The sequence below is a fragment of the Crassostrea angulata genome, chromosome 2 (genome assembly GCF_025612915.1).
Source record: "Crassostrea angulata isolate pt1a10 chromosome 2, ASM2561291v2, whole genome shotgun sequence".
Lineage (NCBI taxonomy): Eukaryota > Metazoa > Mollusca > Bivalvia > Ostreida > Ostreidae > Magallana > Magallana angulata.
Window position 1 is genome coordinate 875,927 of NC_069112.1, and position 25,080 is coordinate 901,006.

The window sequence follows — 25,080 nt, forward strand, 5'->3', positions numbered from 1 at the left end:
CTACATGTACTTAAGCAGTTCACATAAAATATTAGTTATTTGAAATGAGAGTGAGAGAGAGAGAGGGGGAGAGAGTCTCAGCATTCAATAAAATTCTTCACGGCACGTGGTCAGAGCTCGGGTGCTGCCATGGTCAGGAAGTGTTATGTAATAGTTACACACCATGACTGATTGTCAATGTACCTGTCTGAATTATGCATTATTTTGCTCGAAGTGAGGTTCCGGTCCATATCCTCCACCCCCCAATATTACCAAGTAAATCTACTCTCTTGATCTCTCAAAACACTTGATCCCTCGAAGTCAAACTGCAGTCCCGTTATTCATAATCTGTTGTTGTTTTACTCTCGATACTCCGAAGTGGCCGGTATATGCAAGCGTTACATAATTTTAACACCTACTTTGTCATTTAAATGGCTCAAGGCATTAGACGCGGGACCCGTGTTACGGGATTTTCTTCAGGTGACACTTGTCCTGCAAGGTGATAATTGTTCCATGATTGACCATACCGTTGCCTAGACTATAATTAATACCGATCGTCCTAAATGTACATATAATCCGATTTATTTAAAACGAGAGAGAGAGAGAGAGAGAGAGAGAGAGAGAGGCAGAGGCCGGAAAGTATAAAATGAGTTAAATAAGAGTAAAATTGAGGGGAAAACATACAAGATGTCTACGGTAGCGACCTTATAATAGTACATCGCGGAATATTTGTCTTCTTTAAATCTGTGGCATATTTTCAACTCATCATATGCAAAAAATAATACTTTAAAATATTACTAATTTTCAAGTACACGTATATGCATGATTTGCGAAATATATTGCTATGTTTGGGACTCTTGAACAACATTAACAAAATACATGCAGCAATAGTTTTACAGAAGTTTTTGTTAGAAAACAATTCAAAGAAAATGAATTTTACTTCTAATAATATTTATCTCTAAATTCGAACAATAATTAAAACAGCTCTTGTTTTTATCCTTCTTGGTTTAATCCCTAATACAGATAACACGCTTACACCATCGCGGTAAAATCGTGGCCCCGCGGTCACCGCGATGACAATACCGCGACGGTGTATCGCGGAAAGGATTAAAACACCATCACGGCGTCGCGGGAAAATACGGGATCCGCGTTGGCTGTAGTGTATTTCTATTGTATATACCTATGAAATGCATGATAAATATGTCGTGAATGTCGTTACGCGCTATGACCAGATTTTTTACTTTCCAAATCTGGTCATGACCAGATTTTCACATGTTGGAGGTTGGCAAGTATGCTGGCACTCCATCAGCTGCGCTCCCTCTCTTCAGAGAGTTTAAAGACGGTCCTTCTCTACAGACAGTTCCTCGGTACCTCTATATGTATTTTACATTCTAAGACTTTCGTTACAAAATAACCATGCCATTTTGGAAAAAACAATCTACAACTCATACAAATCAATCCCTGTGTACAGAGACTGTTCCTCTACATGAAGACTTTTGAGACGGTCCCTTACCTGTGAGGCGGCCTCAGTGAGTCCACAAACAGATGTTGAGAAGTTCCCCACGGAGTCACAGAAGTTCTCCAGGTCGCCCTTCTTGGCGTGGTTTGTGATCCCAGTCATAGAGTCTCCCAACAGCTGCAGGACAGAAAGAGGGGCCAGTTAGTTAATCCAGTAATTAACTAATTAACTGATCCAGATATTAACTAACCATTCAAAATATTATTAAATCTGAAGTGGTATGACAGGTATAATGTCAGTATAATTTATGAGTGATACAGTTGGCTTAATGATTCATCAAACACATCATCAATACATATACTGGTGAACTTATAGGAGATCAATATCATCAATACATATACTGGTCAACTTATAGGAGATCAATATCATCAATACATATGCTGGTCAACTTATAGGAGATCAATATCATCAATACATATACTGGTCAACTTATAGGAGATCAATATCATCAATACATATACTGGTCAACTTATAGGAGATCAATATCATCAATACATATACTGGTCAACTTATAGGAGATCAATATCATCAGAATAAAGCAAATATTACATGCATCCAAAAATGTAATTCACATTTAAAGCCTCAAATTGTCTGAGTTTTTTCATATTGAAAACAATACTAAGGAGAGAGGAGTTGTAAACATTTACATGTAGTACGCACAGACAGGCGGAGGAACCAAGCTCAGGGCCACAGAATCTCAACTTGCTCATTCTCTGATTGACAGTTAAGTTTATTAGGGGACCATCATATATTATTTGAGAAGACACTGTTGTAATGAGTTTTAAGGCTTGAACATGCAACAAACAACAAAACAACACACAACATAATGTTTACAGACAACAGACAGGGGGGGGGGGGGGGGGGGAGGGGGTTAATGTTTACACACATACATGCTTTCTCTATATCGTGTTCTGGGATTGTACATTGGGGAAGAAATCTGTTCTTTATAAATGCTTATTTTAGCAAAATTACCGAAACTGAATTTTAAAAAATACATATGATCATATTAGTATCTGATTATCACAAAGGCAACCCATACCATAAAATGAAATTTGTCATGAATTTACAAAGCCTTGAAACCTCAGATCCTATGAAATGAAGTTTCTAAAGATATTTTAAAATTAAACCAACAACATATTTCATTTAATTTTTCCAGAGGAAGAACAAACAATCTAGAGCTTGTAAGATGATAGCTGCACTGTTAATTCTCTCTGTATATCACATGTATGCTGTCCAGTTATGTACTTAGTACAGATAAACAAGAGAAATATACAATAAGCTTAATACAATTGAAAGTTTTTCCAGGTACATGTACAGTAACTAGCTTGGTCATTTTCTACTTATCTAATTAATGAATAAATACAAGATTATTTTTCTATTTTCACATATGTGTATGCATAAAGCACTAGCTATATTTTTTTTTTATCAAAACATGACATAGAAGTCATTTCCACAATTTTATTTTTTTTTTGGGGGGGGGATTATAATCAATTATCAAAACAACAAAGGCTGACACAAAAAAAATGACAACAAACATGCAACTGATGATGAAATTGACAGAGGCAAAGTGGAAAAAAAAAACCCCACAACCCTAGAAATAGTTCATAGAAAAACAGGTCTAAATCAAGATAACATTGAAAAAGCACCAGTTCCTCCCCCCCCCCCCCCCCCCCCTTCACATGGCTGAACCCTGACCCTGAAAAACCCTGTAGATTGTGGGAACACAGAACAAGCTCAATATTGTCAATATAACGACCTTACACTAATTACTGGCCCATCAACTGTGACATGTACATTGTCAATATAACGACCTTACACTAATTACTGGCCCATCAACTGTGACATGTACATTGTCAATATAATGACCTTACACTAATTACTGGCCCCTCAACTGTCACATGTACATTGTCAATATAACGACCTTACACTAGTTACTGGCCCATCAACTGTGACATGTACATTGCCAATATAACGACCTTACCCTAATTACTGGCCCATCAACTGTCACATGTACATTGCCAATATAACGACCTTACACTAATTACTGGCCCATCAACTGTGACATGTACATTGTCAATATAACGACCTTACCCTAATTACTGGCCCATCAACTGTTACATGTACATTGTCAATATAACGACCTTACACTAATTACTGGCCCATCAACTGTTACATGTACATTGTCAATATAACGACCTTACACTAATTACTGGCCCATCAACTGTGACATGTACATTGCCAATATAACGACCTTACACTAATTGCTGGCCCATCAACTGTGACATGTACATTGTCAATATAACGACCTTACACTAATTACTGGCCCATCAACTGTCACATGTACATTGTCAATATAATGACCTTACACTAATTACTGGCCCATCAACTGTCACATGTACATTGCCAAAATAACGACCTTACACTAATTACTGGCCCATCAACTGTGACATGTACATTGCCAATATAACGACCTTACACTAATTACTGGCCCATCAACTGTGACATGTACATTGTCAGTATAACGACCTTACACTTATTACTGGCCCATCAACTGTGACATGTACATTGTCAATATAACGACCTTACACTAATTACTGACCCATCAACTGTGACATGTACATTGTCAATATAACGACCTTACCCTAATTACTGGCCCATCAACTGTGACATGTACATTCAAAATGACTGTTTTTTCATTCACTCGAAGTTTCATTAAGTTCATTTGAGAAGGTTGGGTGTTTCATTTGAAATACAAGTGAAGTTCAGAGGTTAGGATAGTGTGTGATTATGTGTTCTGTGAGCAAATATAAAACGATGTGATCAACCCAAGATTTTTTGTGAGGGTGGGGGATGGGGGTGGGGGTGGACGTGGGGTGTTGAGCATGTCTGTTATAAGCTTTCTGGGTACAACAAAAATAGAAGAGATACAAGAAGAAGGTGAGATTTACCCAGACTTGGCCCTGTGATAAAATCCTCACAAAATCAGCCAATCAGTCGATAGCATTCAAAACAGTATTATACAAACAGCCAATCAGTTTACAGCATTCAAAACAGTTAATTTACAATCAGCCAATCAGTCAATAGCATTCAAAAAAGTTTAGAAATGATTAGCCAATCAGATATTGGCATTCATAAATAATTCATAATATAGATGGCTGTAAATGTTAAAAGATTTAAATTAAAAAAAACAAAATTAAATATAAATCTAGTAGGATTTGGGAAAATTCTAGTTATACATTATTCAGCCATTAACAAAGATATGAATTTTTATTGCAAAGGTTTGTAAGTAACATGAAGACGAATGAAAACAAACCTTAACTTCATTCTATATACAAGACAAAGAGATTTTCACAGATTCATTCTCTACACAAAAAAGTCAAAAACTGATAAAGCATCACTTTCTACTCCGACAGTCAGCCATCATGCGACTTAGTTCTTGGATACATTCAGAGAGTTCACTCTCCGCGCCACAGACATTGTGATACAGGCGAGGAAAGAGTTACCTACCTTTGATTTCTCCATGACGGAGTCCAGACATTCGAAATATGACAGGTCGGTCACTGGCTCATTGGCACTCTCCAGCATAGATTTCATCATCTACAATAATACAGCATTAAAAAAATACAGCATACTGAGCATAGAGAAGCATTGTACAGCATAGATTCTTACACAACTCAAATATTTATAATAAAATACATATCTTTAATATTTTCACTTTCTGTTTGGAGGGGAAGAGGAGTATAAATCTGAGGAATCCTCTATAGATAATTATTTTGCTATGAGGATGAAGGAGTAATTCTTCTAATGTTAAATCAGAAGGATGAAAAGGTGGTTTTTAAGGATAAGTTATGTGATTTCTGAATCATATTTACAACAGTGTCATAAAGCCATACTCTACAACTTCTTTCTCACTCTTATCGTAATAATATTCTGAGGGCGTTATCACACTCCTTCTGCCCTTGGTTATAAATACTACATACATATTGGAGGGTGTTACTGACCTGTATCTGTCTGAGGGCGTTATCACACTCCTTCTGCCCTTGGTTATATATAGACTACATACATATTGGAGGATGTTACTGACCTGTATCTGTCTGAGGCCGTTATCACACTCCTTCTGTCCTTGGTTATATAAACTACATACACATTGGAGGATGTTACTGACCTGTATCTGTCTGAGGGCGTTATCACACTCCTTCTGCCCTTGGTTATATATAAACTACATACATATTGGAGGGTGTTACTGACCTGTATCTGTCTGAGGGCGTTATCACACTCCTTCTGTCCTTGGTTATATAAACTACATACACATTGGAGGATGTTACTGACCTGTATCTGTCTGAGGGCGTTATCACACTCCTTCTGCCCTTGGTTATATATACTACATACACATTGGAGGGTGTTACTGACCTGTATCTGTCTGAGGGCGTTATCACACTCCTTCTGCCCTTGGTTATATATACTACATACACATTGGAGGGTGTTACTGACCTGCATCTGTCTGAGGGCGTTATCACACTCCTTCTGCCCTTGGTTATATATACTACATACACATTGGAGGGTGTTACTGACCTGTATCTGTCTGAGGGCGTTATCACACTCCTTCTGTCCTTGATTATATAAACTACATACACATTGGAGGGTGTTACTGACCTGTATCTGTCTGAGGGCGTTATCACACTCCTTCTGCCCTTGGTTATATAAACTACATACATATTGGAGGGTGTTACTGACTTGTATCTGTCTGAGGGCGTCATCACACTCCTTCTGCCCTGGAGCCGACACAGTACAGACGTTGATCAGCTGATTAATGCTCTCCGTCACCGCTCTATCAGACAAAATGTAGTAAAAGTTTAAAATATCAAACAATGAAATTGAAACAAAACCCCTAAAATCCTTACTCAATTTAATTATTTCATGCTTTACAAAACTACACATAATTAATGACTCCGGGGCTATAAACTTAACAAAAGTTAAAGATAAAACTCAAACACATTAATGATTAGACTATGTAGAGTAACTCAATGTAATATTGGATTATATAAAGGTAATATTTGAGTGCCTACCTGGCGGCCTGCGAGAGCAGATTCTTGGTGTTGGGAGCGTTTGGATCTGCCGACACAGACTTGGCGGCCAGCAGCAGTTTACTGGAAACCATGGAGACGTTCTTCAGTCCGCCCACAATCTGGTTCTGTGTGTCTCCATCCTTGGACAGACCTGGAAACCGACCAATCAAAATCAATCACAGGTACCTACATTCTACAGTAATGTCACACCTTAAGCCTCGCGTCTGTTTTGATCAAACTTTAAATTTTTAGTATCTGATTTTGTTGGAATCTCGCTCTCACTGACCTGCCATGGTGAGTCCAGATTTGATGAACTCTGAGTAAGACGAGCTGTACTCGCGAGATGACTCGGCAAGTTGTTTGGGTGTGCCACGAGATGCGGTGACGATGTCACTGGCGGCCTGGTTGAGATTGACAGCGGCGTTGTTGTTCTCGATCTGGATCTCCTGGAACATGCGGTCTGTGCTCGGGTACTACAATGTACAGGAACGAAAAATTAAATCAATTCCTAATAATGATGCATAGATGAAGTAAATTTGTTAAGATTACTTTTTATGCGATAAGGATTTCTATGCATATGTGAAGTAATTTAATTCTGAAAGAATGAGAACTATTTCTGTTAAAAAGGTCATTTTTTATGAGCCAAGTTAAAATTTGAGATGAAGCTTGTGTATTGCTGACATAAGGTTGCCTATTCGTCTATTTCTAAGATAGATGTAACTATCTCGGTGGATGCCATTTGACTCTTAATCCACTTATTCTGAGATCAAATCTGCTTCCGACTTAAATTTTGTCTATTTCTGAGATAGACTTTGTCTGCTGAACAGACAAATCTGCGTACCTTGGTGGATGCCAGCTCCTGGCTCGAGTCTGTGATCTGTCTGATGGCGTTATCCACGTCTCTCTGTCTGGGAAGGGCGTTCACACAGCTGTTGAGCGCACTCGACACAGCCTTGGCCACCTGGTTAAGTCTAGCCTGGTTCTCAGGGTTTTCTGGGTCGTTCATGGCTCGCTTCGTCTCCTCCAGTAGATGCGTCGACTTGTCGATGACTTCACGGGCGCTGTCGATCACTTGCCGTCTGACCTCGATGTCTTCTGAGGTTGAGGCGACACCGCGCGTGGCTTCTGTCAGCACGCGGAGAGCGTTCGCGGTGTCCCTGGCTGCTACACCCACGTAATTGTCATTGCCCTAAAAAATCACCAAATAGTGGAAATATATTATATAGATAAATATATAGATAAATAAAATCCAATTCCCTGAGAAATGACGACAGGGAAGAATGTGTGAAGAAAAGTCACAACAGAATGAAATCATGTCATACATATATATTATACTGTTCACTCCGTTTTTTCTTATATCACAAAAATTACAAAAATGGGGGTAAATACGTTACTTTTTCATTTGCATCAGTCATCTTGTTTCAATTTTTGCGTATCATATTTTTTGTGATGTCTTATTTTTTTACAACGATCATCTATTACCAAAATATATGAAATGCTCTATATATTCTACAAAATTTATGTCTCCATTATACATTTATCTGTGTTTACCTGTGAGGCCGTCGTCAGTAGCTGAGCCATCGCCGATCCCACGTTCTTAGAGGTGGAGCCAAGTTTCATGGCCGACGCCTCCACCTGAAATATGTAACAAAATCATGTATCAACTCCATTCCACCATATTACAATAGAAAACCATGATACAATATCAAATCTCCCATTTATATAATAATCAAAAAATATCTGACAGTTTACACCCTTTACTTACTTTTTTAGTAATGATCTTATTCACTAAACACATGCTACTATCATTAAATACTCATGACCTTTAACCCTGGCCTGAACATGATACGAATGATCCACTTCACTTTACATATAATCCAATTAACAAATGCACTATGTATACACATGCTACTATCATTGAGTATTCATGACCTTTAACCCTTGACCTGACTATAAAATCACCATGACCTTTTCCTCTTGGCCTTACCGTTTCACCGGGTAGTGGCACAAGGTTACCGCTGTCGGCGGCTCCGCGGTACTCCTCCAGCTCGCGGTCGAGTTCGGTCAGCTGATCAAGCGCAGCGTCAACCTCCAGTGGGATACACATCTCCTCTGCCTTCCCTGAGGCGGTTCTCAGCTCCGCGAGCGCGGTGGTCATTGTCTTCACTGTCTGGTTCATGTTCATGCTTGCAGCTTGATCTCCAACCGTTGTGGCTGCGGTGTTTGCAGCGGATACCAGCTGACTGGCAGGCTGTCAGAAGAAATGTGGCCAGTGAACCGAGATGTGAAACTAGTGTCTATCATAATAGCTATGCACATCATATTATTTTGATAAAATAAATAAAATAAGTTAAATATAGCACAGAAACCTTAGTTTTAAGACATTTTCCTTTCTCCCCCAAACACTGCAGCGAGATTTTACAGACATTGTACTACAATGCTTGATTTTTTTTCTTGCCAAATGGTCTCCCTTACAATTTGTACTTTATACCTGTATAAATTCCTTGCTGGCATTGATCAGTTGTAGCTGGGCTGTAGCGCTGTCCTGGTTTGTCTCAGATCCCCGGAATCCTTGGATCAACAGAGGCAGCTGTTCATTCATGATCTGTAGAAGGAGAACAACATGTGATAGTCTCAGCCAATAAAATACAACAATACAAGGAGGACACACTATTATTTCCTTAGCCAATCATATATGGTTTTACAAACACTACAGTCTTAATCAGCCAATCATACAGCAGTATTTGGAAGACACAATACAATATTCTTAGACAATTAGACAATACTTTAATACTCTGGGGGAACAGAAAGAATGCAGATACAACGCTTAGTCATAGAACACAACAGGAAGATTTGACCCCGCGACCTTTTGCCAATCAGTTATAACCCAGCATTTATCAGTGTTTCAACATTCAGTGTGTCTTGTTTGTCATCTAACAACTTCTGTAATAAGAATTATGGAATGATAAGTGTCCCCTGTTTACCTGGCATTGTTGAGACAATTACAGCAGGATTTAAACCAAGAACCTTTAGCTTACTGGCCAATCTACTATACCTCCCATAGCTAAGTGTTTCCACCATTATGTAAATTGAATTGAGACTTCTTTTATTGATAAGAATTATGGAATGATGTCCCCATCACTGCTTACCTGGCATTGTTGAGTCAGTTGATGTTCCGAGGTTTTGTTAGTGTTGGATTTGTTAGCGTTCTTTGAGGCGTTAATCAGCTGTGTGGTGGCTGAGGCGGTATGACGCGCGGCGTTCTACAAAACTAAATATCAAAGCATGGTTGTAACCATAACACACCTAAATGACACAAGGAAAGTCTCATCACAAAACATGATTGTAATATCAAGCCATCATGTCGTATATCATTTACTGCAATTAAATTACAGGTTCTAGAGATAATTAAACGACACTTAATGAGTCTCTGACCTCTAGCCTCCTGATGAGTTTCTTTTTGAGGGCGTTGCTGGCGGCGATATTTGTGGCAGCCCGGAGATCCTCTGCAGCGCCTCATAGTCTCTTCTGCTGCTCCGAGTCGTTCGGACTCGACGCACAGCCCTGTAATATTAGAATATGACACTTTACTGAAATTGATTGAACAGATATAGCTGTTCACTGTAATACACAACTCTGTATCAAATATAACAATTTACTTCACAAATGTTTAACATGATATTGCATTCTACAGTTTCAGCTGCTTTATCTTTACCATCATATGCTCTGCGGCCTACAAATGTCTACATAACCAGACACAGAGTATACTATTACACTTCCCATCTCATTGTAGAATGCACACAATTTTTCCTTACCTTGGCAGCTTCCACCATGTTCGCGGTGGCATCAGCGAGTTGTCTGGCGGCGGCCAGTAGCCGCTTCTGCATGTCCGAGTCAGAGTGGCGCTCGGCTTCTCCCCTGATGGCCCCAACCAATGAAGAAGTCGCCTGAAAACAACAGATATCAAGGTAAAAAAATCATGTCATAAACAAGTAAATATATTGAAACAGTCAACAGTCTTAAATTTCTGAGCCATGTAGGAGCTAACCAAATTTAGCATTGACTTTTATAGAATTGAACTTATGAGAGAGGTGTGAGATATTTGCGAGCTTACCTGAGCTAGCTGCCTGGCCTGTCTCACCATCTCGTGGGCGTCGCCCACACTACTGAACAGTCTGTCTGTCACAGTCAGGATCATGTCCACTGCATCCTCGTGGGATTCCCCAGCCTGTCAATCAAAAACATACATTTACTACCTCACTGCACAGAAGAGTTCATAATCTCAGTATCATAACAATATCAAATCATTGTACTGTCATTATAACCAAAACTTCAATGTCATACGGCTCATACCTTTCTTCATTTAATATTGTGTAACAGGAGAGAGAGATAGAGAGAGAGAGAGAGATAGAGAGAGAGAGAGAGAGAGAGAATAAAAGCTTAAGAAAAAGAAAACAGTGAAAATCCCACTTACCGCGGTGGGTCGTTAAGAGCCTGAGTAACCGTTGTGGCTGCGGCGCCTAGGTCGGCCAGAAGCTTATCATCGTGGCAGGACTGCTGGGCCGCCTCCACGATTCCCTCCACAGAGTGAGCCACACCCTTTGCGGCGTCTATTAGCTGTTCCTGACAGGCCAGGCTACTGATGGTCGGAGCCACCACCTACAACATATATAGTGATACAATATAAAACGGTGTTAGTACCAACAAGCAGATATCGATGTTATCCTATGAGGTTATCATTCCAACCAATAGGACTTATTGTAACAAATGGATTACTTCAGCCAATAGGACTTCTTGTAACAAATGGATTAATTCAACCAGCAGGACTTATTGTAACAAATGGATTAATTCAACCAATAGGACTTATTGTAACAAATGGATTAATTCAACCAATAGTAGCCACCACCTACACCTCAATGGAAGACAGTATTTGCACTTAACACACAGGATCAATAAAAATCCAAGGTCCCAACAAATAGAATGATTTCCATCCTACTGGATCAATCCTACCCAATAGGATCAATCTCAGCCTAAAGGACCAATCTCAGCCTATAGGATCATTCTCAGCCTATAGAATCTATCCCATCCAATTTGATCAATCCCAACTCAAGGGATCGGCCGCATTCTTTTAGGTAATTCTAACCTATAAGATCATTTCGAGAAGATTTTGTCAAGCAAAGGGACCTCATGAATCAGTCCCAAAAAGTCAGATCCAAACAAATAGGTTAGTCCAACCAATAAATAAATATCAATCATAAAGAATTCAATACTCCAACCAATAAGTATCAATCATAAAGAATTCAATAGTCCAACCAATAAATATCAATCATAAAGAATTCAATAGTCCAACCAATAAATATCAATCATAGAGAATTCAATAGTCCAACCAATAAGTATCAATCATAGAGAATTCAATAGTCCAACCAATTAGTATTAATCATAAAGAATTCAATAGTCCAACCAATTAGTATTAATCATAAAGAATTCAATAGTCCAACCAATAAGTATCAATCATAAAGAATTCATTAGTCCAACCAATAAGTATCAATCATAGAGAATTCAATAGTCCAACCAATAAGTATCAATCATAAAGAATTCAATAGTCCAGCCAATAAGTAACAATCATAGAGAATTCAATAGTCCAACCAATAAGTAACAATCATAGAGAATTCAATAGTCCAACCAATAAGTAACAATCATAGAGAATTCAATAGTCCAACCAATTAGTATTAATCATAAAGAATTCAATAGTCCAACCAATAAGTATCAATCATAAAGAATTCAATAGTCCAACCAATAAGTATCAATCATAGAGAATTCAATAGTCCAACCAATAAGTAACAATCATAGAGAATTCAATAGTCCAACCAATAAGTATCAATCATAAAGAATTCAATAGTCCAACCAATTAGTATTAATCATAAAGAATTCAATAGTCCAACCAATAAGTATCATTCATAGAGAATTCAATAGTCCAACCAATTAGTATCAATCATAGAGAATTCAATAGTCCAACCAATTAGTATTAATCATAAAGAATTCAATAGTCCAACCAATAAGTATCATTCATAGAGAATTCAATAGTCCAACCAATAAGTATCATTCATAGAGAATTTAATAGTCCAACCAATTAGTATTAATCATAAAGAATTCAATAGTCCAACCAATAAGTATCAATCATAAAGAATTCAATAGTCCAACCAATAAATATCAATCATAGAGAATTCAATAGTCCAACCAATAAATATCAATCATAGAGAATTAAATAGTCCAACCAATAAGTAACAATCATAAAGAATTCAATAGTCCAACCAATAAGTATCAATCATAGAGAATTCAATAGTCCAACCAATAAGTATCATTCATAGAGAATTCAATAGTCCAACCAATATCAATCATAAAGAATTCAATAGTCCAACCAATAAGTATCAATCATAAAGAATTCAATAGTCCAACCAATAAGTATCAATCATAAAGAATTCAATAGTCCAACCAATAAATATCAATCATAGAGAATTCAATAGTCCAACCAATAAGTATCAATCATAAAGAATTCAATAGTCCAACCAATAAGTATCATTCATAGAGAATTCAATAGTCCAACCAATATCAATCATAAAGAATTCAATAGTCCAACCAATAAGTATCAATCATAAAGAATTCATTAGTCCAACCAATTAGTATTAATCATAAAGAATTCAATAGTCCAACCAATAAGTATCAATCATAAAGAATTCAATAGTCCAACCAATTAGTATTAATCATAAAGAATTCAATAGTCCAACCAATAAGTATCAATCATAGAGAATTCAATAGTCCAACCAATAAGTATCAATCATAGAGAATTCAATAGTCCAACCAATAAGTATCAATCATAGAGAATTCAATAGTCCAACCAATATCATTCATAGAGAATTCAATAGTCCAACCAATAAGTATCAATCATAGAGAATTCAATAGTCCAACCAATATTAATCATAAAGAATTCAATAGTCCAACCAATATCAATCATAAAGAATTCAATAGTCCAACCAATAAGTATCAATCATAAAGAATTCAATAGTCCAACCAATAAGTATCTATCATAAAGAGTTCAAATAAAAAAAAATTATATTATCTACTTTATATTACAATATTTATAGTTTGATTGCAGCACTAATTTTCAACTCTGATATTCAATCTTTAAAACAAATTTCATAGAAATTAAATTCAAACTAACAGCAAACTAAGGTTTTTCAAATAAAATTGTGTTACCAGTTAGCATAGCACTCTACCGGTCGCTAAAGGGTTAACCCGCTAGCCAGAGCTAGTAGGAATGCCATATACTTGACTCTACCACATTGTCCCCCTCCAAGGAAAGAGGCGTCCCGACTCTCCTGGAGTGCCAATGCCTGTGGGCCAAAGTTCTGGAAACAATCTCTCTCACCCGCCAGAGAATACCCAGGTCCCAACATGGGCGCCAAATGTAACGGGATGGGAGAAATAATGACGGACCAGACCGGGATTCGAACCTGGGCCCCCTGAATCTATAGTCAGGTGCTCTACCAACTGAGCTATCTGGCGCCGGTATTCGAACCAGTCTGACCGTCACATAATGCCCCAACGTTGGCGCCAAATGTAACAGAGACACTTATTGCCTCTGCTGGGGTTTGAACCCAGGTCCTCTGGCACGCCAGTCCAGCACTCTCCAGCGAGCTAAAGGGTTAACCCACTAGCCAGAGCTAGTAGGAATGCCATATACCTGACTCTACCACAAGTCGTAGTACATAAAATTTGTAAAAATTGTGTTATTTTAACGATATATTAAAGAGTAACTGACTTGAAAATTCACAGGGTTTGTCATTTTACCATGCCAAACAAGTGTACGAAGTTTGATAAGTATCCCTGCAAGAGTTTTCTTTTCAACTTGTTTCCAATCTGAACACACGCACAGCAGCGATGCTATATCCCCTTCGCACAAAAGTTACGCGAGGGGATAATAACAAACATTCAAACACACATTAAGCTATTAACTCTATTAACTCACCGTAACGTTTTTCTGTCACGCTACTTTCGCTCTGGGTGATTGATAACTTTAACTCAAAAATTTCGATTGATAACTCGTATACAAAGTTGATTATGACATTGATTTAATGAAATAATAATTTGTAATAGTATTAATGGTTTGGAAAGGCACATGCATTTTTTATTTGTTATTTTACAGAAGTGTGCAATCTATGATAAACATTTTTAGTTTTGAACGAATTTTGTCATAATGTATGCCCCCCTCCTTTACAATGGTTACCTGTACATATAGCAGATTGTATGTATAATTATATGTTACCTGTACGTAAAGCAGATTGTATGTATAATTCTAGGTTACCTGTAGATATAGCAGATTGTATGTATAATTCTAGGTTACCTGTACGTAAAGCAGGTTGTATATATAATTCTAACTTACCTGTACCTGTGGAAGCTGGGAGAGGGCTACTACTCCATAGGATCTCCGTAATGGTGCAAGTGCGGGAGTGATTCACTCCCGCAACGATTTCGTCTCAAATCGTTAATAAATGACAATAACATTTGCATTTCTTACCTGAACTCGAACGTTGTAGATGTCTATGGCATAAATTAATCCAAAAATATCAAGTATAGTCCATATATCGGTTATTTTTCGTGTATGTCAACAACGAAAGTTGAATTTGTCCGCCATGTTTACTGACCTTGACCGGTTTTATTTTGGGACAGCCAATGAGAAGTCAGGAGCGGATCTTGAACTGAATATAGGTTTAAACATAATTAACGCGCGGTAAATATGAATTTTCCATTATATACAATTTCCTTAAATGATGTTTTAGTGATATAACGAGGTAAGATCGATTATTTTCACTGACATTCACATTATCAAGCCCATCAAAACTCCAAGTGTACACAGGCAAAAGTGGCTCGCATGAATCTCATATGAAATTCGCATGAAGTTCATGTGAATTCTTCGCATGAGAAAGAGACGAAAAGTAACACGCATGAATTTCATGCAAAAACTTCATGCGATTTTGACATAATTTTCATGCGAATATCATATGATTAAAATTTCGCACAATATTCATGCGAAAATTATACCTCATGTTTCATGCGTATATCATGCGAATATCATGCAATTTTCATGCAAAATACTATGCAGCTTAATTTAATAATCTTGAAATCTTTATCTCTCTTTATCTAAATTTGAGAATATAAGCTGTTATATTTTGAAAAGAAAACTGAAGTCCTAATTAATTTGCTTCATACAGAATTAACGTTAACAGAAAACAATGACAGTAATCTTTTTAGGAAAATCTTCTTTATTTAGATGAGAACAAAATTCAATTTTTTCTTCCACTTCTTGAAAAGGCTTGTTAGTTCATCAATCTACAAGAAAATATACATAATGCAGTGTTCATGAAATTTTCCAATTGCTGAATGGCATACCGGTATCTATTTTGAATGTGAATTATTAATATTGGAAGATAAAAACAAAATTCATTGATATATGACATGCAGTTGGTAACATGATAAATGCTCGTTAAAGCAGATTTGATCAAATACAATAAATTTCTTTGTTCTACGTGTCTCAATGTTAAACTTTGAACCGCGACTGAAGCCCCAGTTTAGGTCTGAGAGTCATGATTTTTATAATTTAGAATCTTCACTATATAAGCAAGCTTTTGTGTGAATTTTGTCATTTTAGGTGCAGTTGTTCTTGAGAAGAAGATTTTAAAGACAGGCACGCAGCATCGTTTTTGAAAGTGGGGAGGCCAGACTCATCCAAAAAATCTTGACAAGCAAAAAAAAAAGGGAAATTTTCAGTTTTCCAAAAATCTTCAAAATCCTAATCCGTAGGGGGTGGGGGGGGGGGGGCTGGCGTACTATAAATTTCAATTTCACTCCTCATTTCCTTATATTCATATCAATTTTTTGGGGGGAACCAACTCCATGATAATTCCATTTTTTTTTTAAAAATTGCTCCTGCTAGAAAAAGGTGGGGGGGATGCTATGTGCCTGAAAGACACACACCCTATACTCACTGTTTCTCAATTATCTCCCTTTGAAAAAGGGCTGCACCCTTCATTTTCATAATTTAAAATTCCCTTACCATAAGAATGCTTTTTATTAAGTTTGGTTAAATTTTGCCCAGTGGTTTTAGAGAAAGTCAAAAATGTAAAAAGTTACAGACAGACGGACGGACGCCGGACAACAGGTGATCAGTAAAGCTCCCTCAAACCTTTTGTTCAGGTGAGCTAAAAAAAACTATAGTAGAAAAACAGTGTTTATAATACTGCTCAAGGATGAACCAAGCTGCCATATTAATAAATGGTTTAATTGACCCTGGGTACTTGGAAATCATTATTTCTAATTTATTGGCGAGTAATAAAAACATATCATTGTGAATACAAAAGGACATTGTTACACTCAACTTGACATGGTTCACCTCAATAAATAATGCTCTAGTTCTTGTACCTAAAGTTACAGTATTGTCTGAAAACGTTGAACTGTTAACAATGGTGAAGTCTGATCAATCCGTGTCCTCATTTTGTACCATGTATTACAGTACTGCCTGACTATGAAAAAAGACAAACAATATAGACATGTCTCTTTAAGTTTATTGACTTTTATCTACAGCTCGCTACATTTCCCCAAACATCATTTGTATACAAGTATTATGTTTTTCATGGTACGAGTAAACACAAAAAAAATAAAAATAATACTATATATACGTTACAAATGTATTTCATCACGTTCATTGTATGGGTAAACAAAAAAAAAATAATAATCACGCTTAAACTTACGTACAATATTTCTCCAAAGAAAATGACATTAACATGAATTGTCCTACCTATCTGGTAAACAGAGATACAGTGTGAGAAATGTGCTTAAACACCATTAACAAACACATAGGATTAACAACATGCTAATTACAAATTCAGGTCATCATGACTTACTTTCACATTGATATACATGAGTAAATGACTCCTGGTATGATTAATGGTACATCATTTCTAAAACACAAGTTTGTTTGTTTTTTTCAAATAGACATGTTCTAAAATAGTTTCACCATAAACTACCATAATTCTAATTGGGTCATTGTGACCTACCTTTTGAGGACAACAAGCAATATATGATGCACCAATTGTTACACATGCACAGCTCAAACTTAATGAATTAAACTAACATCAACTATTAATATATTGAAATTAAAACTACATAACATTGTATAAAAAACCATCTAAAACTTATCAAATTCTTATCAAAAGCTTATCAGATCACTTCTTTCCAAATGATCACGATATATTGTAACAAGAGGCCAATTGGCCTTAACGGTCACCTGAGTAGCATATATCCCATACACAAACTTGTCATGGAGTCTCATATATGCATCTAATTAATTAGGTTTCATACTGGAGTAAAAAAAATATAAATTTGTAATGACGACCACATTTCAAAAAGAACTGTGAAACCTATTATTTTGGTGAAAAACTAAAAGATCTGGTCTACAAAATAATGAATTCAGTTTTCCTTTCAGGTGTGTGGGAGTAAAGAAAATAATTGTTTAGCGTTATATGCATTAACATCTATACATCCATTTTGGCCCTGCCCTAGAGTCAAAACCCATCCTTGAGGGGGACATGAAAATTAAAATTTCAGTAGAGGACTTCCTGGTAAACATAATTATTAGTCAGTTTTTTTATACAGATGTGTGAAAATAGAGAAGAAAATTTTTAAACATTATATGCATTAACACTATATTGCCCCCCCCCCTTCATGTCCTGAACCCCTAACCCAGGGGCCATGAATTTCACAATTTAGGTAAAGGAGATTGTGGATATCATAACCATGTATTCAGTTTTTTGCCCACATGTGTGGGAGTAGAGAAGATTTTTTAAGATTTAATACATTTTTACTATATGGCCATATTGGCCCCACCCTAAAGCTTGAACACCTAACAAAGGGGTCATGAATTTCAAAATTTTGGTAGAGGGTTTCATGGACACCATAACAATGCATTTAGTTTTTGACAAATATATATGGGAGTAGAGAAGAAGATTTTCTAAGATTTAATACATTTTTACTATTTGGCCATATTGGCCCCACCCTAGAGCCTGAACCCCTGACCCAGGGGTCATGAATTTCACAATTTTGATAGAGGGCCTCATGGACATCATAATCATGCATTTAGTTTTTAACAAATATATATGGGAGTAGAGAAGAAGATTTTCTAAGATTTAATACATTTGTACTAAATGGCCATATTGGCCCCACCCTAGAGCCAGAACCCCTGACCCAGGGGCCATAAATTTCACAATTTTGGTAGAGGGCTTCATGGACATCATAACCATGCAACCAGTTTTTTCCTCACATGCCTGGGAGTAGAGAAGAAGATTTTTGAAAATTTGGCTTTTTTTGCATATTTGGCCCCGCCCGTGGCACCCCAGGGGTGGTAGAGCCATGAATTTCACAATTTAGATTCTTCTTACCATAGAGATGCTTCACACCAAAAATGGTAACGATTGGCTTGGTAGTTTTCAAGAAGAAGTTAAAAATGTAAAATTGTTAACGCACGACGCACAGACGCACGACGACGGACGAAGACCAATTGCAATAGGTCACCTGAGTGACTCAGGTGACCTAAAAATACCAGCTTTTGAACTTAGTCATTTTTGGCAAAATATTGCATATAGGGTACCCTCATTGTACAGATAACTCCTCCTACAGTTCTCAAGATAGGAAATTTCTCTTTAATATATTGAAATTAAAACTAAATAACATTGTATAAAAAACCATCTAAAACTTATCAAATTCTCACAAGAGCTTATCAGATCACTTCTTTCCAAATGATCACGATATATTGTAAAAATACATTAACTGATATTCAATCCTACCAATAAAACTGTCAGGGATAAACAACATCAAATTCGTTTCTCATTCTCAAGGGGAATAACTCTTTTTCATCCTGACTGAAAAATACAAATTTTGAGTTATTCCCCTTTGAAAATAATGTTTAGTACACCATACAAGATTTCTTGTATAAAAATCAAAATTAAAAGAAAAAATTAGTGACACATTGGCTACAATTCTGATGGACATCTCTGTCCTAGCACCGAATGATACCAGAAATTTCAAAAGCTTACATATGTAAAACATATTACATACTGACAAAATTTACACTTAGATAAAATTGATAAAAAACGTATGATAACAAATTACAGTAGAGTTCACGTACACAAAAAAAAAAAACCGATTCCATTGATGATGCCTTATTCATAAAGAGATTAGGTACACAGAGCACAGAGTCTATTGATGACGCATTTCACCTATACAGATACAAAGTCTATTGATGACGCGTTATTTTTGTGCAAATTTCACGTACACAGAACGCAGAGACCAGCAACAGTGTCCATTGATGACGTGTTATTTTTGTTCACCTACACAGATACAGAGTCCATTCATGAAACGTTGTTTATGTAGAGTTCACGCACAGAACACAAAGTCCGTTGATGACCGGTAATTATTTGGCTTCTGTAACTCCATTGGAATTATGGGTAATACGGGCAGGTTTTCTTTTATCTCCCCCTGAAGGCGTTTAAAAAGCAGCTTGTCTGCAAGAAACAAAAATAATTAATTTATAATTGTATTAAATGATTAATACCAAATACTTGGACAAGAAGGAAAGAAAAAGTAAGCAAGCTCAAATACTCCATGTTCTCCCATTACTTGACAACGCTACACATCATGAATGGCAGAGTATGCATTAAGGTGGCATTCTACACCGCTTTCCGATGACGCAGTTGAAATGTTGAAAATGTGAAAAGTTGACGGACAGAGGACAGACAAACAAACAGACAGATGACAGACAAATTGTGATCAGGAAGGCTCACTCGAGTTTTCAGGTCAGTTAGCTAAAAATAATACTGGGCATTACTAGCAAAACATCATCAGATCAAAACTTTCTACAATTATGCACATATATAATCACTTGTCTTAAACAAAAACAACATACTAAATTCTAAAGGTTTAAAATTTCAAGACAAAACATTGAAATTAAAATTTCCTAGAAACATGCAAATTAACACATTGTGCCTTAACTACCTACAAAGTTTTATGAAATTCAATTCAGCTGTTTGAGAAGAGTCACCCTTACAAAAAATTCATTGCTAAATTCAACATATGACCAATATTCTAAGTTCAATGGGGCTAAAATTCCCAGAAAGATAAATGAAACGGAACTCTCCAATAATTAGCACATCTACACGTTGTGTCCTAAATACCTTAGAAGTTTCATAAAATTCTGTGCAGCTGTTGAATATAAGTTTTGCTTAAAATCCAGGACTGACTGAGATAGGTCGAAGTCATTATTCTCTAACAATTCCATTACGTGGGGTATAATAATGGCACAATTAGCAAAACAAGATACATTTTCAAATTGATTAAGATCTGACATTTACAATTTTTAATGGTTCAGTTATTATAGATTTTCATGTGGGTATCTCTTTTATAATATTCCACATTCAGAAATTAAAACTTGTATAACATGATGTTTCTCACTCAGCAACAGACAGCCATGTTTGGATGATCACAAAGTGTGAAATAAACAGGAGTCAGTATTACAGTCCATGTGAATTATACACAGCTCAATTTCAGCTGCAGATGTTGAACAAAGTGACAAACAACATGTGTGGTTTTGAGAGCAGACTAGATTTGTACAGAAACATTTACAACCTGTCAATATCCCAGCTATCTCCATTATATGGCTGGTGTTGAGCTGGACATGGCGTCCTCATCAGGACGGGGTCTGTGTTCATCTACAACAAGGCATTAATTAGCTGTTAATTAATCCATTCCATACATTATATGTAATGATAGAGCTACATCTACAAATTAAAACTTCAAACGGATTACCATGACACTTGGTCTATTATTTGTCTAATTAATTAAATTAAGTCAATTAACATGTAACAAAACAACAAATACATGCGTCAGTGAGTTTTACCTTTGTTTAGTTGATGAGTTGTTGTGACGAGGTGTCGTGTATCGAGTGTCTCCATCAGGACGGGGTCTGTGTTCATCTACAACAAGTCATTAATTAGCTGTTAATTAATTACATACAGTGTATGTAATGATAGAGCTACATCTACTAATTAAAACTTTAAACTGATTACCATGACACTTTCTTTAATATTTATCTAAATCATTGAATTAAGTCAATTAACATGTCACAAAATAACTGATTACAAATACATGAGTCACTCTATATATTTCATAATTAAATACAGCAACCTGCTATCTCTATTCACTAAATACAATGACATGTAACTGTACATTTAATTAATAAAATAATGTATCTAATTTCTGTTTATTTTAGATAAACACTGAATCCCAATGACTGGTAGATACAGCTAACCCTGTAACAATGAGTTGTTTATATTGACAAACAATCACACAGATAAACATGTCTTACATGTATCTTATTGACTGATAATTAACACGGACTGTGTGTCTTAGTTATCTATATCTAATTAATGTGAATGATAATGACTCAGACTTACCTGTCAGAGCGTGCTGTCTGGTGATATACCTGTAGACATACACCTTGTTGTTGTTCCACGGTGATCCGACCCAGAGACGGTGAGTGTTGACATCATAACTCAGGCTGCATGGTACACCCATCTCTTGTGATTGTGTCAGTAGATGTGACAGGAACTGACCGTCCTTATTTATCATCTGTACTGTGTTGGTACTGAGATCACACACCAGGATGTGTGACAGCGCGTCAGTACAGATTCCACGTGGCCATAGTCGTGATCCTGATGGAGGTCCTGTGTAGGAGAAACGATGTCTTCCTCCACGCTCTGTCACCACTACAGTACCAGACATAAAGTCAGACACCACGACATTCCCATTGTTGTTCTCTGTTATATAGCGAGGATCACCATACAGTCCCCGTCCTGTGTTGTGGTACTGTATGGTTTGTGTGAGTTGTCCACTCTGGTTGTACCGGGTTACCTTGCCTGTCCATGTATCATAGTTATACATCCCGACCAGTAGATCCCCAGTGGACGGGGACCAGTACACACACCGTGGTCTCCATGTAGAGTCTGTTCTCTCTATAAATGTGGTGGTTGTTTTCATATCCTTTGACAGTTTGTTGATGTCATAATTCCTATCTATATAAATCAGTTCACTCTCACTGTTCACTGTGTGGAATCCTACAATATAACCACTCAATGAATCCTCCACACGATGTAGAGGGACACCTGTTGTGTCTGTCAACATAAGATTGTTATAATCACTGACCCAGACCCGGTCTGATGTCACACAGGAAATGTGAAAACAACGATCAACACCTGTCACTGTGAGAGATTGATGGAGCTCAGCACCAGACGTCAGTTTCAGCAGACACTGGTTTCCTACGCGTCGGTTTCCTCTCTCTGTGATTTGGATTGCACTCAGTGACTCCATCACATCCTCCTTGTTGAGTGACTCAGTCATGGAGAGCTGGCTGGTGTGGAGTGTAAGATGTATCTGGGGGAGGGCTGTCTTTGTGAAGGAGAGGAATTGTAGCGCACTGAATGTGAATGCTGGCTGTACATATCTGTGTTCATATCTCCTTAGTCTGACAATATGTCTGATCATTTCTATTTTCTGTTTTTTACATCTGTGTTTGAAATCAAAGTAACATAACACATTGTTCAATAGATCATATACCACATAGTCAATGAGATCCTTCAGTTTCTGGGCCTTTGTTAACATCTCTGATTGAAGGGGGGAGAATTCTGTGTGACAGGTTTTGACATCAGCTTTGATTCGTGGCAGGAGAACAGGTCTGTAAAAGAGAGCCTCACTTCTGATGGTGTGAATGGTTCCTCTGTGTTGTTGTCGCTTTGTTTTATAGGCTGTTGTAACATTTATCTTCTTGTGATTTCTATGTTTTCTGCAGTGGAAACAGACAGGAACTTGACAGGGTTCACAGTACTTTGTATTAACATGGCTAGGATGTCTCACACAGATCTCTTGTGTTGGGATGTAGTTGATTTTATCACGGTGTGACACAACATCATGGTCTATTGTTTGGAGATCTTTTACATGGTTCTCTTTACACTGGGGACACAGATCACATGGACACGATACACAATGGTACGCTGTGTCCCCCGGACACTTAGAACACTGATTTACTCCGTATGGGGAGCTTGCTGTGATGTATTGGGAGCTTGCTGTGATGTATTGGGAGCTTGCTGTGTCCATGATGTGGGCGGTCTGGGTCATAACCTGTTCAATGAAAATAAAGAGTTTTAGGATTATTATTGTTTGTATAAACATTCAATGTCAAATTTTAAAAGAAATATATTTGGGTTTTTTAAAGATTAATATATTTTCTCTACTTGGATAATTGACGGTCTATTATTCTGGTTCTGATTATAGAGACACTCAACCAGTAGAAAAATACAACATAAGATTGCTGAGTGAGAAAGAGGTGCTCTCTCTCTCTCTCTCTCTCTCTCTTTATCCCTACATTTCTTTATCTCTGTTTCCCTCTCTTGGATGTGTACATAATTGAAAAAGTGTACTATATGATTATCTAGCAGACAAAGTCAGAGAGAAAAAAAAAATAAGATGTAGAGTACACATCACAATTAAGTTAATTCAATTACCGGGTATTTTCTGTCTCAATTTACCTAACATGTACTCCTGCTCTTTCTATTTCTTTCTCTCAATCTCTGTTTCTCACAATTTCAATACTAAACATGCACTCTTGGCCTCTCTCTCTCTCTCTCTCTCTCTCTCTCTCTCTCTCTCTCACTCGATCGATCGATCGATCGATCGATCTTATTCCTCCTCTCTCTCTGATTTTTTTTTTCTAACACATGCTTTTTCTCTGTCTCCTCAGATTTCTCTTCTAAACGCGTATTTTTGCTCTCTATTTCTGTCTTTCAGACAAACTCCATTAAACATGTACATGTACTAAATATATCTTACTCTCAAAGATGTAATCTCTCTCTCTCTCTCTCTCTCTCTCTGACCTATTCTTATAAACATGTGCATCTTACTATTGTAATTCCTCTCTCTTTTTCTCTCTGAGTTACTCTCTGTTAAACATATGCATCTTTCTATTTCTCTTAGACATGTAATCTCTCTCTCTCTCTGTGTTTGTCTCTCTCTCTCTCTCTCTCTCACATTATTACTCCTTCATTCACTATCTCTAATTTTACATTCTTTCTCTAAGCCTCTGTCTTTCATTATTTCATAAATAAACATGTAAACACTTTCTATCTTTTATGTAAACATGTGCATCTTACTTATTCTCTCAGACATGTAGTCTCTCTCTCTCTCTCCTCTCTCTCTCTCTCTCTCTCTCTCTCATTCTCTCTCAGATACTTACTCTTTTACATGTACACATGTGCATCTTACTCAGGGCTCTACATTAACTTTTTTTCCTACTTGTCAATTCGGACAAGTGACCAAAACATTTACTTGTCCGAACTTCAACTTCACTTGTCTGAAAAA

The 25,080-nt window shown here is 36.9% G+C and overlaps 1 protein-coding gene, 1 non-coding gene and 2 pseudogenes across 2 annotated transcripts in view; all 4 read right to left on the bottom strand.

Moving 5' to 3' along the window:
• Positions 1-10,787, bottom strand: part of LOC128171436 (talin-2-like) — a 44,084-nt pseudogene extending 33,297 nt beyond the window's left edge.
• A 3,265-nt stretch (positions 10,788-14,052) lies between these two features.
• On the bottom strand, positions 14,053-14,127 carry Trnay-aua (transfer RNA tyrosine (anticodon AUA)). The gene has a single exon. It is a non-coding gene; the product is annotated as a tRNA-Tyr (tRNA).
• Positions 14,128-19,330: 5,203 nt separating this feature from the next.
• The window catches only part of LOC128171377 (uncharacterized), a 253,998-nt gene continuing 248,248 nt past the window's right edge, over positions 19,331-25,080 (bottom strand). The window contains exon 3 of the mRNA XM_052837160.1: positions 19,331-20,177. The gene's annotated coding sequence lies outside the window, so the exon portion shown is untranslated. The remainder of the gene's footprint in view (positions 20,178-25,080) is intronic.
• LOC128171444 (uncharacterized) lies at positions 20,174-23,844 on the bottom strand (annotated as a pseudogene).